General features: G+C 39.4%; 1 protein-coding gene across 5 annotated transcripts in view; it reads left to right on the top strand.

Annotated features, from left to right (window-relative positions):
- The window catches only part of Znf280b (zinc finger protein 280B), a 75,030-nt gene extending 56,065 nt beyond the window's left edge, over window positions 1–18,965 (top strand). For 3 of the 5 annotated variants that reach the window (XR_011708396.1, XR_011708395.1, XR_011708397.1), the window contains 2 exons: window positions 17,555–17,624; window positions 18,540–18,965. The gene's annotated coding sequence lies outside the window, so the exon portion shown is untranslated. Of the gene's footprint in view, window positions 1–9,529; window positions 9,641–12,565; window positions 12,647–17,554; window positions 17,625–18,539 lie in introns of those variants that run through there. The other 2 variants (XR_011708399.1, XR_011708398.1) reach the window with 2 other exon arrangements.
- The last annotated feature ends 1,323 nt before the right edge of the window (window positions 18,966–20,288 follow it).

Below are 20,288 nucleotides of genomic sequence, written 5' to 3'. Positions count from 1 at the left end.
CTCTTATTGTTTCTTTTGCTGAGAAAAAACTTTTTAGTTTGAGTAAGTCCCATTTGTTGATTCTAGTTATTAACTTTTGTGCTATGGGTGTCCTATTGAGGAATTTGGAGCCCGACCCCACCGACTGTATATCATAGCCAACTTTTTCTTCTATCAGACGGCGCGTCTCTGATTTGATATCAAGCTCCTTGATCCATTTTGAATTCACTTTTGTGCATGGCGAGAGAAAGGGATTCAGTTTCATTTTGTTGCATATGGATTTCCAGTTTTCCCAGCACCATTTGTTGAAGATGCTATCCTTCCTCCATTGCATGCTTTTAGCCCCTTTATCAAATATAAGATAGTTGTAGTTTTGTGGATTGGTTTCTGTGTCCTCTATTCTGTACCATTGGTCCACCCGCCTGTTTTGGTACCAGTACCATGCTGTTTTTGTTACTATTGCTCTGTAGTATAGTTTGAAGTCTGGTATCGCTATACCGCCTGATTCACACTTCCTGCTTAGCATTGTTTTTGCTATTCTGGGTCTTTTATTTTTCCATATGAATTTCATGATTGCTTTCTCTATTTCTACAAGAAATGCCGTTGGGATTTTGGTTGGCATTGCATTAAACCTATAGAGAACTTTTGGTAATATCGCCATTTTGATGATGTTAGTTCTGCCTATCCATGAACAGGGTATATTTTTCCATCTTCTAAGATCTTCTATTTCTCTCTTTAGGGTTCTGTAGTTTTCATTGTATAAGTCTTTCACCTCTTTTGTTAGGTTGATTCCCAAGTATTTTATTTTTTTTGAAGATATTTTGAATGGAGTGGTTGTCCTCATTTCCATTTCAGAGGATTTGTCGCTGATATACAGGAATGCCTTTGATTTATGCGTGTTGATTTTATATCCTGCCACTTTGCTGAATTCATTTATTAGCTCTAATAGTTTCTTTGTAGAGCCTTTTGGGTCTGCTAGGTATAGAATCATATCATCTGCAAATAGTGATAATTTAAGTTCTTCTTTTCCTATTTTTATGCCTTTAATTTCTTTCATCTGTCTAATTGCTCTGGCCAGTGTTTCGAGAACTATGTTGAACAGAAGTGGAGAGAGAGGGCATCCCTGTCTTGTTCCAGATTTTAGAGGGAATGCCTTCAGTTTTTCTCCATTCAGAATGATGCTAGCCTGGGGCTTAGCATAGATTGCTTTTACAATATTGAGGTATGTTCCTGTTATCCCTAGTTTTTCTAGAGTTTTGAACATAAAGGGATGCTGTACTTTGTCGAATGCTTTTTCCGCATCTATCGAGATGATCATATGGTTCTTATTTTTAAGTCTATTGATGTGGTGAATAACATTTATTGATTTCCGTATATTGAACCAGCCTTGCATCCCAGGGATGAATCCTACTTGATCATGGTGTACAATTTTTTTGATATGTTTTTGTATCCGATTCGCCAGAATTTTATTGAGGATTTTTGCATCTAGGTTCATTAGAGATATTGGTCTGCAGTTTTCTTTCTTTGAAGTGTCTTTGTCTGGTTTCGGGATCAGGGTGATGTTGGCCTCATAGAATGAATTTGGAAGTTCTCCCTCCTTTTCTATTTCCTGAAGTAGCTTGAAAAGTATTGGTATTAGTTCTTCTTTAAAGGTTTTGTAAAATTCTGCTGTATACCCATCCGGACCTGGGCTTTTCTTAGTTGGTAGTCTTTTTATGGTTTCTTCTATTTCCTCAATTGATATTGGTCTGTTTAGGTTTTCTATATCCTCCTGACTCAATCTGGGCAGATCATATGACTTAAGAAATTTATCTATGCCTTCACTATCTTCTAATTTGTTGGAGTATAAGGATTCAAAATAGTTTTTGATTATCTTCTGTATTTCTGAAGTGTCTGTTGTGATATTGCCTTTTTCATCCCGTATGCTAGTAATTTGAGTTCTCTCTCTTCTTCTCTTCGCTAGCATCGCTAAGGGTCTGTGGATTTTGTTTATTTTTTCAAAGAACCAACTTTTAGTTTTGTCAATTTTTTCAATTGTTTCTTTTGTTTTGATTTCATTAATTTCAGCTCTGATTTTAATTATTTCTTGCCTTCTACTTCTTTTGCTGTTGTTTTGCTCTTCTTTTTCAAGGATTTTGAGATGAAGTATGAGATCATTTATTTGTTGTTTTTTTTTCTTTTTTTAAGGAATGAACTCCAAGCAATGAATTTTCCTCTTAGAACTGCTTTCAATGTGTCCCATAGATTCCGATATGTTGTGTCTGTGTTTTCATTTATCTCTAAGAACTTTTTAATTTCCTTCTTGATGTCTTCTATAACCCATTGATCATTCAGTAACCTATTGTTCATTCTCCAAGTGATGTATGCTTTTTCCTTCCTTCTTTTATCGTTGATTTACAGTTTCATTCCATTATGATCTGATAAGATGCATGGTATTATCTCTACTCCTTTATATTGTCTAAGAGTTGCCCTGTGACATAATATATGATCTATTTTTGAGAAGGATCCATGTGCTGCTGAGAAAAAAGTGTAACTGCTTGATGTTGGGTGGTATACTCTATATATGTCAATTAGGTCTAGGTTATTAATAGTGTTATTGAGTTCTATAGTTTCCTTATTCAACTTTTGTTTGGAAGATCTGTCCAGTGGCGAGAGAGGTGTGTTGAAGTCTCCCATGATTATGGTATGGTGGTCTATTAGACTCTTGAACTTGAGAAGAGTTTGTTGGACGAACATAGCTGCACCATTGTTTGGGGCATAAATATTTATGATTGTTATGTCTTGTTGGTGTATGGTTCCCTTAAGCAGTATGTAGTGTCCCTCTTTATCTCTTTTGATTAACTTTGGCTTGAAATCTATTTTATTTGATATGAGTATGGACACTCCTGCTTGTTTCCGAAGTCCATATGAGTGATATGATTTTTCCCAACCTTTCACCTTCAGCCTATGTATGTCTTTTCCTATCAAATGCGTCTCCTGTAGGCAGCATATTGTTGGGTCTTGTTTTGTGATCCATTCTACTAGCCTGTGTCTCTTAATTGGTGAGTTTAAGCCATTAACATTTAGGGTTATTATTGAGATATGGGTTGTTCTTCCAGCCATATTTGTTTATTTCTGTTACTAAACATGGTTTGTTTTCCTCTTTGATTATTCCCCTCCCCCCTTTACTGTCCTACCTCCCACTGTTGGTTTTCATTGTTATTTTCCATTTCCTCTTCCTGTAATGCTTTGGCGAGGATGTTTTGAAGAGATGGTTTTCTAGCTGCGAATTCTTTAAACTTTTGTTTATCGTGGAAGGTTTTAATTTCATCCTCCATCCTGAAGCTTCATTTCGCTGGATACACAATTCTTGGTTGGAACCCATTTTCTTTCAGTGTTTGAAATATGTTATTCCAGGATCTTCTAGCTTTCAGAGTCTGTGTTGAAAGATCAGCTGTTATCCTGATTGGCTTACCCCTAAATGTAATCTGCTTCCTTTCTCTTGTAGCTTTTAAAATTCTCTCCTTATTCTGTATGTTGGGCATCTTCATTATAATGTGTCTAGGTGTGGATCTCTTATGATTTTGCACATTTGGCATCCTGTAGGCTTCTAGGATTTGGGATTCTGTCTCATTCTTCAAGTCTGGGAAGTTTTCTTGTATTATTTCATTGAATAGACTTCTCATTCCTTTGGTTTGGAGCTCTGTACCTTCCTGTATCCCAATGACTCTTAAGTTTGGTGTCTTAATGTTATCCCATATTTCTTGGATGTTCTGCTCATGGTTTCTTAACAGTCTTGCTGAGCTGTCTATGTTCTTTTCCAGTTGAAATACTTTGTCTTCATTGTCTGATGTTCTATCTTCTAAGTGTTCTACTCTGCTGGTAGTATTCTCCATTGAGTTTTTAAGTTGGTTTATTGCTTCCTGCATTTCTAGGATTTCTGTTTGTTTGTTTTTTATAACCTCTATCTCCCTGTATAGTTGATCCTTTGCTTCCTGGATTTGTTTGCGTAATTCGTTGTCGAAGTGATCTTTCATTGTCTGATGTTGCTGTTTAATGTCTTCCTTGATTCTCCAGATCATCTGAAGCATGTATATCCTGAATTCTTTATCTGACATTCCATCTGCTGCAGCTGTTACCTCTTCTAAAGTTGCGTTGACCTGCATTGCTTGTGGTCCTTTCTTTCCTTGTCTTTTCATACTGCTTGCGTATCTTTCCTGCAGGTGCGGGCGGCGGCTCTGCTCTCTCCTTATTCCAATTGGGGTGTCGTGGCTACTACGCCGGCAGGTCACTGGGCCTGTTCTGGGAGCTGGCGGCGGCTCTGTTCTGCCCCTACTCCAATTGGGGTGACGAGTGTACCACGCCAGCAGGCCACCGGGCCTGATCCGCCGGTCGGTTGCAGGTTTGCCTACCCTGCAGGCGCGGGCGGCGGCTCTACTCTGCCCCTACTCCAAATGGGGTGACGTGTCTGTCGTACCGGCAGGCCACTCGGCCTGTCCCGCTGGTCGGTCGCAGATCTGCCCACCTTTCGGGCACGGGTGGAGGCTCTGCTCTGCCCCTACTCCAATTGGGGTGTCGTGACTACCCCGCCTGCAGGACGCTGGGCCTGTTCCTGGCACGGGCGGCGACTCTGCTCTGCCACTACTCCAATTAGGGTGGTGTTTGTACCACGCCGGCAGGCTCCTGGGCCTGATCCGCCGGTCTGTTGTAGGTCTGCCTACCTTGGAGGCGCGGGCGGCGGATCTGCCCTGCCCCTCCTACCACGCCTGTGGACCCCTGGGCCTGATCTGCAGGTTGATCACTGGTCTGCTCACCCTGCGGGCACGGGTGGCGGTTCCGCTCCGCCCCCACTCCAATTGGGGTCACGTGACCACCACACCGGCAGGGCCTGATCAGGGCGTGGGAGAAGGATCTGCTCTGCCCCTACTCCAGTTGGGGTGACGTGTGTACCACACTGGCAGGCCACTGGGCCTGACCCGCCAGGCTATCACAGGTCTGTTTACCTTGCAAGCGCGAACGGCGGCTCTGCCCTGCCCCTCCTACCACGCCCATGTACCACTGGGTCGCGGGTCTGCCCACCTTGCGGGTGCGGGTGGTGGCTCCGCTCCGCCCCCTCTCCAATTGGGGTCACGCGGTCACCACGCTGGCGAGCCGCTGGGCCTGCTCCGGGCGCTGGCGGCGGCCCGGCTCCTCCCCTCTGGCTCGACGACAAATTGAGGAGACTCGGGTGACTGTGCCTCACCCCCCCTACCAGGAGACCAACTGCTTATGTCACCGCTGGTATTGATGAAGTTCCCTCCTCCGCCGCTTTCTGCAGACATCAGATCTCTGCCATGTTGGTATCCTATGCGAATGGCAGCATTTCGTTCCCCTTGCCGGGCAACCAAAGCACCGGGTGAGTCCTGACCGGCCCTCAGCAGGACCCGGACCGAGAAGCAGTTTCCGCGGGCTCCTAGCCCCGGGCCAGGGAAGTTCCGGGAGCCGGAACTCGGCCGCTCCGTGCTCGGTGTAAGCTCCTATAAGTGTAAGCTCCAAGAAGCAGTCCCCGCGGGCTCAGTTCCGGGAGCCGGAATTCGGCTGCTTAGTGCTTGTTGTATGCTCTGATAGGAGCAGGGTCCAAGAAGCAGCCTCCGCAGGCTCAGCAGCCCTGGGCCAGGGCGGTTCCGGGACGGTTCTGGGAGCCGGAACTCGGCCGCCCCATGCTCGGTGTTCACTCCGATAAGATCAGGTTCTAAGAAGCACCCAGGCGCTGAACCCTAGCAATCTGTCTGCAAGCCGCAGGCGAATTGCAGCCTGAAATTACCTGTTCTATGGCTGAATGAGCTGCGGTCAGTCGAATACAGGGGTGGTGACGTCAGTTTACCAACATGGTGGCTGCTGGCCTCCTCTGTGGTCTGACCGGTGAGGAGAACCGAGATGGACCGCTTCCTTCCCCCGTCTCGAACCCAGAATTCAGCCCTGAGTACGGTGCTTGCGCGGCTGGCAGAAACTGCAGCGCTGTAACCCTGCGTCTCTATCCCAGTGCGCGCTGCAGACTCTAGCTGCGGGGCGATTTGCTGAATAAGCAGTGTTACCCTCTGTGCGACAAACCTCTCGCGTTTGAGTCCCCGTAGCTGATCCTCGTGCGATGGAAATCCTTCCTCCAGGTTCCGGAGCACCCCACTATTGCTGGAAATTCCTAACAAGATATCCTTTAGCCGTCCTGACTTGTCATACTCCCACACAGTGAAGCAGCACACGGGGGCAATGCACTCCCCTCGCCGCCATCTTCCTTCCAGGATCCTCTAGAAGATTTTGATGGAGAATTTTGGGTCTTCTAAGTATAGAATCATGTCAGCAAACAGATTATTTGATTTCTTCTTTTACTATTTTTATCCTTTTAATTTTTTTCTCTTGCCTGATTTCTCTGACTAGACTTTCAATGACTATATTGAATAGGAGTAGTGATAGTGGACAATCTTGTCTTATTCCTGATTTTAGAGAAATTCTTTCTTTCTTTTTTCTCCATTCAGTATGATATTGGCTGGAGTTTGTCACATATAGCCTTTATGACAGGGTAAGCTTCTATCCCTGTTTTTTATTTTTTTTCCTAGGGTTTTTAACATGAATGGCTGCTGAATGTTGTCAAAGTTTTTTTGTTTTTTTTTTTTTTTTCCTGCAACTATTAAGATGATCATGTGATTTTTGTCATGGATTCTGTTTGCGTGATGAATTACATTTATTGATTTATGTATGTTGAACCAACCATGATCACTAGGATGAATATAACTTGATCATGATGTAAGTCTTCTTAGTGGGTTATTGAATGCATATTGCTAATATTTAATTAAGGATTTTTGTATCCAGGTTCATCAGAGATATTGATCTATAGGTTTTCTTCCTTGATGTACCTTTAAAAATCTTTAATACCAGGATGATACTGGTTTCATAGACTGAGTTTGGGAATCTTCCCTTCCTTTCTATTTCATGGAGTAGTTTCAGGAGGATTGGTGTTAGTTCTTCATTAAAGGTCTGGTATAACTCAGCTAAGAATCCATCTAGTCCTTGGCTTTTCTTTGTTGAGAGGCTTTTTATCACTTCTTCAATCTTGTTGATTGATATTGGTCTTATTAGGTTCTCTATATCCTCTTGGTTCAATTTGGGTAGGTTATATGAGTCTAGAAATTTGTCAGTGTGTTCTATATTTTCTGATTTATGGAAATGTAAGTTTTCAAAATATGCCCTAATTGTACTCTGAATTTCAGAAATGTCTGTGGTGATATACCCTTTCTCATCTCTAATTTTGTTGATTTTTTGTTCTGGTTGTTTTTTATTTTTATTTTTTAATTTTTTATAATGGGGATCTAACCAGGGGCACTTTAACACTGAGCCACATCCCCAAACCTTTTTAAATTTTTATTTTCAGACTGGTCTCATAAAGTTGCTAGAGTGGCTTTGAATTCAACAATCCTCCTGTCTCAGCCTTCTGAGTTGCTAGCACTACAGGTATGCACAACTTTGCCCAGTGGGTAGTTTGGCTAGGAATTTATCAATCATGTTTATCTTTTCAAAGAACCAACTCTTCTTTGTATTGACCCTTCTATTTTTTTTTCTCGATTTCATTAATTTCTATTCTACTCCACAATTATTTCCCATCTTCTACTAGTTTTGGAATTAGTTTGTTTTTACTTTTCTAGGGCTTGAGATGAAGCATAAGATGGTATATTTATGATCTTTTGTGATCTTTCTGTTTTTCTTTTCTTTTTTTTTTTTTTTTAATGTGAATACTTAATGCCATAGGGGAGGGGGGATAGTAGAGGATAGGAAAGGTAGCAGAACACGACAGTCACTAGTATGGCAATATGTAAATCAATGGATGTGTAATTGATGTGATTCTGCAATCTGTATATGGGCTAAAAATGGGAGTTCATAACCCACTTGAAGCAAAGTGTGAAAGATGATATATCAAGAACTATGTAATGTTTTGAACAACCAACAATAAAAAAAAAAAAAATACTTAATGCCATAAACTTTCCTCTTAGTACCACTTCTATAATGTTCCAGAGATTTTGGTATGTAGTATTGCTGTTCTTGTTTAGTTGTAGGGATTTTTTTCTCCATTCATTTTCTTCTATGATCCAGCCCTCCTAAATTTAAAAGAGTATAGTTTGCTTTCCATGTGTTTATGTGGTTTCTGGAAGTATTCTTGTTGTTGATTTTAATTTTAATCCATTATGATATGATAAGATGCATAGGATAGTATCAGTTTTACTGTATTTGCTAAGACTTGCTTCATGTCCTAAAACGTGGTCTATTTTTGAAAGTGTTCCATTAATTGCTGAGAAGAGAGTGTACAGCTGTTGTTGGGCGACATATTATGCAGATGTTTGTTAGGTCCATTTGATTTATGGTATCATTTAGATCAAAATTGCCTTTATTGATTTTATGTCTGGGTGATCTTTCTCTTATTGAAAAGGTACATTGAAATCACCCAATATTTTTATATTGAGACTGAAAGTCAAGAAGTGTTTTATATAATAAGGTGTACTAACATTTGGGGCATAAATATTGATAATTGTATCTTCTTTTATTGTTTTTTAACATCATATAGTGAACTTCCTTGTCTCTTCTGATTAATTTTTGCTTATATGACAAATCTTCTTTGTCATACATGAGAATAGCTATTCCTGCTAGTTTTCAGACTCAATTTTCACAGAATATCTCTTTGTATCCTTTTACTTTCACTCCATAGACATCTTTGTCTTGAAGATGACTCTCTTGCAAACAGCCGGTGATTGGGTTTTCTTCTTTAATCCATTCTAATATATATATTGATTTAAAAAAATAAATGACAGCAGAATGCATTATAATTCTTATTACACATATACAGCGCAATTTTTCATATCTCTGGTTGTATATAAAGTATGTTGACACCACCAATTCATGTCTTCATACATGTACTTTGGAGCCAGTCTATATTTTTTAAGTGGAGGTTGAGACCACTTATATTCAAAGTTATTATGGACAGATGTTTATTATTTCCAGTTATTTTGATTTGTTTCATAGATTTAATTTGTTTTAATTTTCATTTACTTAATTGGGAGCTTCAAGTTTTTAATTTTTCTTAACTTCTAGACTGTTAACCCTTTGTTGTTAAAAATATTGTTTAGGGGCTGGGGCTGTGCCTCAGTGTTAAGGGCACCTGCATAGCATATGGAGGTATTAGGTTTGATCCTCAGCACCACATAAAAATAAATAAACCAAATGAAGGTATAAAAAAAAAAAATATTGTTTTACGATAAAGACCTTATCCCTTCCCTCAGCCCAGACTGAGCACTGTATTCCATAAGACCCCAGCGTGCACAGTAGTGTGCTCTGCCAGTGCCACAAACCAAATATATAAAAACACTAATGTCTTTTTCCAATGAATCCCAATAATTTCTACTTCAAGTTTCCATTTCTAAAGAAAAATAATCCAGTCAAACACTGGGATTTCTCTGACCTCTCTGGTATGAAAGTTACATTGTGCAGTTTACCATCTCTTCCCCCTGCTTTCCATCTATACCTCTGGGGCTACCATGGAGATAGATCATTCACTTGGACAGGAAGTTTTCCACACTGCTGAATGGAGCCTTCCCTGGATGGCCCTTGTTCATGGGTTCATGCTGTCCTTGGAGGAAATATCCTACATTTTATCCCTCAGGTAAGACAGGTTCTAACGATTTAGGGCCCATTAACAGGTAGAACCAACCTGTGGCATTATGTAGTATTATACATGAGACCCCTCTGCTGAGTGCACTTGCAGGTGTGCTCACTAGAGTTGTTAAGACAGTAAGGCTGAGAAATTGTGACCTCACTGCAGGACTTGACACTTTGAGTGGCTGCAATGGTTTGAATGTGCCCTCCAAGTTTCCTGTGTTGGAATTGTAATCCTCATTGTAAGAGAGTTAATAAGTGGTATCTTTGAGAGGTAATTCAGTCATGAGGTCTGTCTTCTTTTTTGTGGGAGTGGGTTTTTAATTTTGAGAATTTTTTTTTTTTTTTTTTTAATAAAGGCAAATTCAGCCCTTTGTTGGTTTCTCTTGCCCTCTCACTTTTTGCCATGGGATAATACAGCAAAAAGTCTAATCAATTGCCAGCACCTCCCCAGACTCTAGAAAAGAAAAATAAATGCCTTTTCTTTATGGGTAATCCAGTTTTTGCTATTTTGTTACAGAAACACAGAACAGACTGAAAGGCAAAATGAAAATTTGAACAGCCCTATGAAAAAAATCACAGAAAAAGGACAGTTACATATAATGAATCATGATCTTTTTTTTATTATTTATACAGCACAATGTAATTGATAAAGATGCACGAGGAACAACACAGATTTCACCTTACAAATAATTTTTTTTGGTGTCATCCATTTATAGTACAACACTTCATCAATAGCTTGATAAATCCTATGGTGTTTCTAGCTAACTTTTGCATAAATTTACTGGTTGTATCATGATAGCATGTAGTTTTAGCAAGTAGATATTCAACTAATATACTTGAAAACAGTTTCTGTCACTGTGGGCACATGTATGATGTGACATAATGTTAATAATTTATTACTCTGAGGACAATGTTTTTGCGTTTCAAGCATAAGTGGAACTATGTAGGGTATTTCCTAGAATGCAGATTCCATTTCCAGAACTTCCTCATCTTGCATCACTGAAACTTTGTACCCTTTTGCCGGCAGCTCCCCATTTTTCCAAGGCCCACACCCATGGTAACCACTATCTGCCCCTGGGAGTTCAGCTGGTTTAGATTTCTGATGAAAATTAGATCATGTAGCATTTCTTTCTATGTCCCCTTATTTCCTTTGGCATACTGTCCTATATGTTCATAAACCTTGTTGTAAATGATAGCATTGTATTCTTTTTATGATGCATGTTATTCTCAGCATCAGATGACATAAATCTTTCTTTTTAATGTTTTTAGTTGTAGGTGGACATAGTAACTTTATTTTATTTGTTTATTTTTTTTAATGCAGTACTGAGGATCAAAACCAGTGCCTCACACATGCTAGGCAAATGCTATACCACTGAGCCACAACCCCAGCCCTGGCTGACATCTTTTTATATGTGGGCCCAATATATAAAAATCTGTTATGAAAACTGAAGATTACTTTTTCAGAATTTATTTCCAAAATATGTAAAATTAACATGAGTAACAATTTAAGAACAAGCTTTGGGGATCCTGTGACATACACAAGGCATCATACATCATGCCTGAAAAGAGCAAAACCCATTTGCCAACAGAGTTGTAGGCCTGGTTTCACATGAACATGCACATGCATATTTGTGGATATAAGGATTTAAGAGACACAAACACACACACTAACTAAATATTAGCTCTCACAGCTTAAAAAAAATCACTTCAAAAATAGTCCCAGAAATAAAGTAAAAATTAATAACTCAAAATCAGATAACTCAAAAGATAAGGATCAAAGGACAAAAATATTTGGTGAGAGAAATAAGCCAGTAGAAACTACTAGTTGATTATTTTACAATGGAACAGATCAATATAAAGAAGAAATATAGGTCTGGGGCTGTGGCTCAGTGGTAGTGCATTTGCCTGGCATGTGCAAGGCACTGGGTTTGATATTAAAAAAAAAAAAAAAAAGAAGTAGTAATATAAATAATTCAAGAAGAAAATAACTGTACATAGTAGGAAAGAAACCACTACAGGGTTCTGAAAATGGAAGCCGTTTGAAGGAAATAACTATGGATTTCGGGAACATGGAAGCAGTTGTACCTTTCTAAGACAAGCCTGCTATGGAGGAGCAATAAACAGGTGCAGGATCACAATAAAGAAGGACAGCTACAAAGGAGGTGGTGAAACAGAAGAGTCACTGAAGATTGGGGGAAGTACAAAGCCAGGAATTGGCAGGAAGCGAGATGTCTTTCTTTTGAGCATTGATTGCACAGACCCGATAGAAAAAAGCTCTGTTAACAAAGAAAAGTTTTACTGAATCCTGTTGCTCTTAAAAATTCATAGAAACAAATTTCATATAAAGTTGGGTGACAGAAAAATATTGATGCCAATTCTATGCACAGGTATCTTAGGAGAAGAGGGTTTACATGAGTAAGGTCACTATGAAAGTTCTCAGTCTTAATGAGACTTAGGTATAAAGTCCTCAATATCCCAGTGATCATGGAAGATCTTGGCTAAATTTGTTTCCAAGGTCCCTCTTACAGGAACAAACTTCTGTCAACAAAATTCCTAGAGAAAAGTTGAAATAAGGAGATGTGAAAAGTGATGAATTGAAAGTTAACATGAAAAATGTTGATACCACTGTTTTTAATTAAGACAAAATGAGGTATATAGGAGTGAAAGAGTGAGAGTAATGGTAGTAAATAAGGTGACAGCTTTATAATAAATACATCAAATTTTACCTTTGTTTTCCTATGATTTTTTTAGACAGAAAGTGACTATCATTTAATACTAAAATATCCAACATTGAAAACAAACTTATTTACAAAAATTAACCATTATGCATACAAAAACATAAACTATCTAATTGAAACTATGGAGAGGAAGAGTAGGATGTAGCTTCTGTCCTTGTGCCTCTTCTCTGATTGGAGCTTCTCATTCTAGGAAAGCCCCAGCTCCTCTGATCCCCAAGATTGCAGGTCACTCTCCTCTAATGAGTCGGAATAGAAAGCTGCAACACAAACAGGTGTGGCTCACTGAGGAGATACAAGGGAGTAGGCACAGGCTGTGAAGTGTGTTCAGAGCACAGGGTTCCTTAGGCCCTGAATGGTGACTTTGGACCATAACCACCCAGGTCCTATGTACCCACATCCAAAGTGTACATAGCTTTTCTTCTACCTTCTGCTGTGGGTGTTATCTGTAGGTACAAGTTGTCTGTGAATATGCTCTAGGAACTAATTCACCTAGATATTCACTTGGGCACCTTCAGGAGCCAGTCATCTAAACAGTGAACCTGATGCAAAGGAAAGAAAGGGGAGTTTCTGACTCTGACTTTGTAAGATCCAGTCCCACACACTTGGGACCCCTGAGGCACAGAAGTTCTGGTGACATCGGGGAATGGTTCTGAGAATGAAACGGCCCTGCCCCTGTATCCCTGAACTCCCTAGAATCCATCATGTAAACCAACATATTAAATATAGACAATTTGTTGGTTGCTCTTTTGATTTTCCTGGTGTACATTCCCATTAAATTTGTCTCTGTTCATTTTAATTGAAATAATCCATTGACTGTGAGTCCATATGGATTTCATCATTTTAGAATAGATTGTATTTTTTAAAGTGTTATGAAATCAGGTATGTATATGTTATCCAAAATCAAAAAACAAATGTAAGAAACTTGCAATCTAGCTCCTTTATCCCATGTATGTGCATTCCCTAGTAGTGTTGGTTTTGTTTGAATTTGAAATGTGTATTCAAAAAAAAAATCACAGAAAAAAAACTCTTCCCGAGAATCTCCATTTAAAAGAGAAATATTGGCATTAGGTGACCCCAGTCCCCAACAGGGATCTACATGGTTTGAGGGTTCCCAGGACTTGACCAAATCCCAGCTGATCTTGAAGATTCTAGTGTTAGCCCACCACGCCCCAATTTGCTTTCCTGCTGACACTTAGTAAGACTATCTTCTTGTACAAGAGGCATCCTGGCTCCCTCTCTCCACCTCATGTTCTTCCCAGGATGCCTGAAAAGGATGGAAGTCATGGTCACCTTGCAATGTCTCCCCACAACTAGTTATTCACTAGCCATTATCCCTGTTGATTTGAGCAAGAGTAGGTATTTCCTGAAGAATGAGAGTTTGAACAATACTTGTAGCATCTTCACAAAGGACAAATGGAGTAGCACCCTCTGTATTCATGGGCATGTTGGACCTACCACCTGCTATAGCCTCTCCTAGTTGAAGCAGCAATATGAGCCTCAGCCTGGCAGGAATAGAAGCAGGTCATACAATGGTGTCCATTCCCTTGGAGCATATCCTGGTACCTCCTTCACTTGCACACAGGGATTTTTACCACTCTCCTTCTCCACTTGCATGCTTACACACACATCAGCTACCAGTGCAGTGTTCTCCTTGGTTTTCTCGATGTACCAAACAGAAAATGTAGGCAAGGAGCAGAGAAGATGTGTACTTATCTGATTCACCCTCCATATACTCCCTCCATACTCTCATTGTTTCTTTTCCTCTTCAAAACCCCAAAGTCCTGGCTGCTTTCAGTTACTCCAGAAAAAGAGATGTTTGTGACATTTGGAAGGAAGACAAAACTGGTGTCTGGAGCTACCCAGAATAAGAACATGTTTGTGTTACACAGAGAAGACCAGACTTCTTCCCATTTCATTCCAGGAGCATGGGTTCCAGCTCTTCTGTCTCCAGCCCAGCTGCTGGTTCGCTATACAGGGTTGCTCAGTATAATTCATTATTGTAGCCTGTGGGTGGGGAACTAGGACGATGGTAATAAAGGAGAGGGAAAGCAGTGAAATTTTATAGACATTAAGGGGTTGACTGTAGTCATGTGCCCCCAGATGTTGTGTGGGTCAATGAAGCACTGCATAGGCAACAGTGAACCCTCACAGGGTGAAGTGATCACACAAGGACAGATTTCTCAGAACCTATCCATAGGAAAGTGACTGAATGAACTGCCTAGGTGAAATCAGCTTGTTCATTAACTACCAAAAGTGGGAAAAAAGAAGATCTAAAAACAGGAGCTCATGAATAAAATGGCAGAGGACAGAGAAGAGTTGTGAGAGAAAGTGAATTACATGCACTTTGTATCTGTGTTCTCTAAATCTTCTGGAAAACTGAAGAGAATCTTCTGAGTGCATAGGAATGGTGGTAGTGATAAGGTGGCCATGGGAAAGGAAAGGAGAGAGTTAAAGCTGAAGTAGGGACTGGCTACTGCTGAGTACTCTGTCACCCAATCTCAGGACTCTCATCTCTCTACTCCTCTCCAAGGCCTGGATTGTAACTCTGCAGTGAGGAAGTGGGTTCCTGATCTTCTACATTTCCCAGCCCTCAGATTCTGTAACTGCAGCCAGGTGCCTCTGTCATCCTCTTCTTCCTAGAGGCAATCAGTATTCCCATGATGTTCTGAATACAACACTGACTCCTTTCCCTCTTCCCTTCCTTTGTTGCCTGCTCTTATTCTCTTCTGTCATGTCATTTACTTTTGCTTTCTCAATCTCTACCCATCATAGTGTTCTCCAGTGTAAAAACATAAGCACAAATATAAAGATGGACTCCATCCACTCCCAAGAAATCAATGAATCCTTTCCTACATTGGGAGTGAGTTCCATGGGTTTGAGACTGTCTTGGATTCTGTGGTAGATAAGGACAACCAACTCCACATATACATGACTGTTTTATACCTGTGATAGCCTTAGGTATTTGGGAAATATTCTTTGTGCTAACCCCATATATTTCCTAAAACATTAGAGATGGCAAACACAAATTTAGAAGTACCATGACCTGTCTAAATCCCATTAGTCTATAAGAGATGCAACGAGTGAGACAAGGAGTGAAAGTCACATAAGTAAATGGCATCTACTGGAGTTTTCACAGACAATTGGATGGACTGGCCAGAGTACTGACCAGAGAGGCCTGCTGGTAGGTCTGAATAAAGGGAACAGTACACAGGCACTGGAGTGCAGAAATAGATCAGCACTGTTTGGTTGGAATAGCCCCTTCCCACATATCATCTAGCATTCCTTTCTGGACATGGAAGGGCTCATGGGGCAGCTGGATACAGGCCTCACAAATAGCACATTGAAATAATCAGCCTTGGGTGAGATGTGGAAGCTGACATGAGTTCAGATTAAACTTCTGCCTCCCTTCTGTAGGATGCTTGAGCACACATTAATCCCAGAGGCAGTATTCTTGAACCACCCCATCCCAGCTTGCCAATGCACTATAATCCAGGAATTTGAGAATAAGGACAACAAAAAAAAAGTCCTAAAAGTAAAGAGGGTGTGTGTCAACCTGTCAACACCCACAACCAGACACAGGTTCAAAGTTGTTCCTATGATAGAGTACTATCTTGGGCTGGGGCTGTAGCTCCTTGTGCTTGCCTCACACATGTGAGGCACAGGGTTCGATCCTCAGCACCACATAAAAATAAATAAAGATATTGTGTCCATCTACAACTAAAATATTAGGGAGAAAAAAGTATTATCCCATCTTATATCCCTTCTGCTTTGTGCAAACTCGGCCTGATGCCCTCACCATACCAAATGTTGGTGCCTTGATCTTAGATACTCCAGCCTGATGATCTGTGAAAAATAAATTCCTATTTCTTATTGAGGGTATGATCAATCAAATCCCAGACCTTTGATATGTACTTTGGCAAAGGCAGGAAAAACAATCTTCTGAGACTGGTTTCCTTTATCAAAGAATAAAAGATAGTTACAAATAAAGGACATTGAAATCCTGTAGACACAAACCCTCTTATTGCCATGTTATTAAAACATGAACAAATAAGATTTTTTTTTCATATATTAATTTAGTTGATGTAGAAAAAAAAACAAGAAGGCAGCACTTCTATCTCAGATGAAGTCAAATGACCTTACCAGGACATTCAGTGGGTTCTCCCTGTCATTGCTGTTACTTGCAAGTGACTACAATAAGTCCTCAGAAGAAACTAGGAGGACACAGAGTAACTGTTAGTATATTGATGGTGCTTCTTTTTTTTAAATATTTTTTTATTTGTTGATGGACCTTTATTTTATTTATTCATATGTGGTGCTGAGAATTGAACCCAGTGCCTCACACATGCTAGGTAAGTGTGCTACCACTGAGCCCCAATGCTGCTGCTTTTGAACTGTTCAAAAGCATTTACTTGATGTAGAATATATTGTTAACTGATCATTTTTATAATTTATGAAGAAAGATTTGAAATTATTGAAATCCCACTATTTATAAATACTACTAATTATATTTTTCCTCCTATTGTCTTTTTCTGTACAATACATGTATATCCATTGTGTTAGTAGCTGACCATACTCACACTAGCCACCTGACAGTGGAACAGTTCATAGTATGTGGTGAGTGCTAGCACTTTAACCCAGCTGAGCAAGAGTCATGGACACAATGCAAGAGTCATAGACACCGGGCTAACAGCTAAGATATACTTTGAGTTCTTATTTGTCAGTGTCCCTTGTATGTGTGTTGTGTGGTGAGCATATTATTAAATATAATAGATATATCCCTGATTCTTTTCTGTTACAAGTAAGAGACTGAGGAGGGACTCCAGCCCTGGCAGATGTTGCCCTTAACTGTCCCACTAGTTCCCTCTCAACTCTCAGTATCTGGGAGGTATGTGGGGCTCAGAACCATGTGGGCTATGTGTGCTTCACACTTAGCGCTATAGCAATGTCTGCTGTTAAATGTACCCATCTCCACCCAGTGTTTTGTGAATACTGAAGCCACTTTATGATGATAGACTGTGTTTGGAATATCTGAAAGCTGTAACTCCCCCCAGGGGTATACACATGTGCTAGGGCTCCCTGGCCTCTATGGCTGAGTGATGGATAAAAGTTCGGTAGCCCAGAGTATTAGCACTGGCTCCAGTGACTGGCTTTAAATTTTCCTCTTTCTCTTACAATGTCAGGAACCTGGGTCATTCATCACTGCATCATCTCTATTTAAGGATGTAAACCTAAACCTCAGATTCTGCTATGGTGAGTACTGAATGAGTATATCGATTCATGTAATGTGTGCAGTGGTATGGTTTTTGTTTGTTTGTTTTGTGGGGTTTTTTTGTTAATTTTTTTCTATGCATGTAGGAACATATTGTCTGGGGAAATACACACACACACACACATATACACAAATTGAGAATCACTACGCAAGGATTTACTCATAGATATCTCCCAATCCTCCTGCACACAAACCCACACCACCAAAATGATATAGCTCTTTGTGCAGTCTGTAGATGATTATCATAATTCTTCTCTGGGTTGAGTTTCCTTCACAAAACCCCTAATCCTCTTTCCAGCATATTCTAGCATCAGGATGGCTTGAGAAAACAGGCAAGAAAGTCTTGCCTTTCTCAGCACTTAGATATTTGTTTAGTAATGCAATAAGTTGAGAATATGTAGTTTTTATTTGCTCCTGAGTCCATCTGCATTTAGGAATGTAAACACTTTTAAGGATCATGTCATGCCACTTCCTATTTACACAGAGCTTTTATTCACCATGGTGATGTGAGAAAGCTGAATATGAAACAGTGATCTAGGAAATGGACACAAAATAAAGCCCAGATGGCACTTGCACAAAAGACATGATCTTTGCATGGAAGGATTCTCAAGTTTCTTCTGGTTGGCATGTACAAAATTTCTTATCAACCAGAAAAGCATTTACTGAGGGAAATTCTCACTACCATACAGTCTATAACTGATGCCATCTTACATAAATGCCATCTGGAGTCAGGTAATAGTTGCTAATATACTGGTCATTGACATTCCTTAGCAAAGAAAATTGTTTAGGTCATCTGTATTGTATTTAATCAGATTTTTGTGTCTGAAGTTGACTGAAAAAAAAAAAAAAATGTCTATAAGGAAACCTTACCTTACCTTTACCTTGGAACTTACTAGATCCTCCACCAGGACCTCCACAGGAGCTAGAAGAACACAGAATGGACTGAGTACATTGGAGTGTGTTAAGGATGACTCTCAAGGAACTTTCTTGGTATGGAGTGATGGTTGATTAACAACAGAGACTGAGTTTCTGCTGGAATGTGATCCTTACTGGGTGAAGGGAGAAAATAGAGTGGAATGGGAATGAATAGAGCCTTGGCTTTGTAGTGTACTATGACTAATCAATCCAAAATAGTTCACTTACAAATAGGTTCATGCTGAAATGCACTATATAATTAAATGTTGATGTCTTGTCATTCTTCCTGTCTATTCTGAAAGCCAAGTAATTCCTTACTTATCTCTAAATTTTGTGAAAATATTTGGCCTCTGTGCATCTACATCTGCTGGACTGCATTGATCTTATATTTGATATGACTTAAAAGTTTTTTTCTGGTTAAATATACACAATTTAATCTTTTTTTAAAAAATTTGTCAATGAAACTTTATTTATTTATCTATTTATTTATTTATTTATATGTGATGCTGAGAATCAAACCCAGTGTATTTTAATCACTTGAAAGTATGAATATATTTTTAGTGGCATTGAGTCCTGAAAACTTTCTACATAATCAGCAGTAAAACAAAGATATCTACTTTCCTTATTGCTATTAATCACTGGAATGAAAATTCTAGTTGGAGCAATTAGAAAAGAACCATTTTAAAAAGCATTCAATTCTGATGGGAGACAATGAGATTATTTCTATTCACAAAGGACATGATACCATGCATTATTTCTATTCACAAAGGACATGATACCATGCATCAAAATTCCCAGAGACTCCATTAGACATCTCAGAACAAGTGACTAAATTTGACAAAGTTGCAGTGTAGAAGATCAAGGCAAAATCACTTTGTCAATATATATCAGCAAAAAATGACTTTAAGATAGGAACTTTATTTATGATAACATCTAAAATAATAACAGATGTAGGAATAAATTTAATTAGGAAAAGAAAACTATGTATATTTCCTGAAATTATTACTGAAAGAAAAGACAACGTTAGTAAATGTTAGTGAATGTGTGTTCGTAAATGGAAATATGTAATACAATTACAATGTCAGTATCACAGAAAATTATTCTACAGAGATAGAAAATGTTTCTTAATATTTCAACATACTCTTTATGTAAAGAGAAGTCTAGAAATTAACATGGAATCCAGGCTGGGCATGGTGGCATGTGCTTGTAATACCAGAAACTCAGGAGGCTGAGGCAGGAGGATTTCGAGTTCAAAGCCAGCCTCAGCAGAAAGTGAGGCACTAAGCAACTCAGTGAGACCCTGTCTCTAAATAAAACACAAAAAAGAGCTGGGGATGTTGCTCAGTGGTTGAGTGCTCCTCAGTTCAATCCTGAGTACCAAAAAAAGAAAAAAGAAAGAAAGAAAGAAAGAGAGAGAGAGAGAAATTAACATGGAATCCAAAGGGACTATTAATAGCCATAGTAATCTTGAAAAAAAATTTGGAGGACACAAAATTTCTAATTTCAACATTTACTGTAGAGCTACATTAATTCAAATAGTTGGTACTAACATAAGGATAGACACAGAAAGCAATGAGATAAATTTGAGAGTTGAGTACTAAATGGCCACATCTGCAGATAGCTACTTTTTTTAATATTTATTTTTTAGTTGTAATTGTCAAAATATTTTAAATATTTTATTTTTATGTGGTGCTGAGGATTGAACCCAGGGCCTCGCACGTGCCAGACGA

Source organism: Marmota flaviventris, chromosome 1, assembly GCF_047511675.1.
Source record: "Marmota flaviventris isolate mMarFla1 chromosome 1, mMarFla1.hap1, whole genome shotgun sequence".
Classification (NCBI taxonomy): domain Eukaryota; kingdom Metazoa; phylum Chordata; class Mammalia; order Rodentia; family Sciuridae; genus Marmota; species Marmota flaviventris.
Note: the sequence above shows the minus strand (reverse complement) of the source record. Positions and strands in the feature narration are given on the sequence as shown.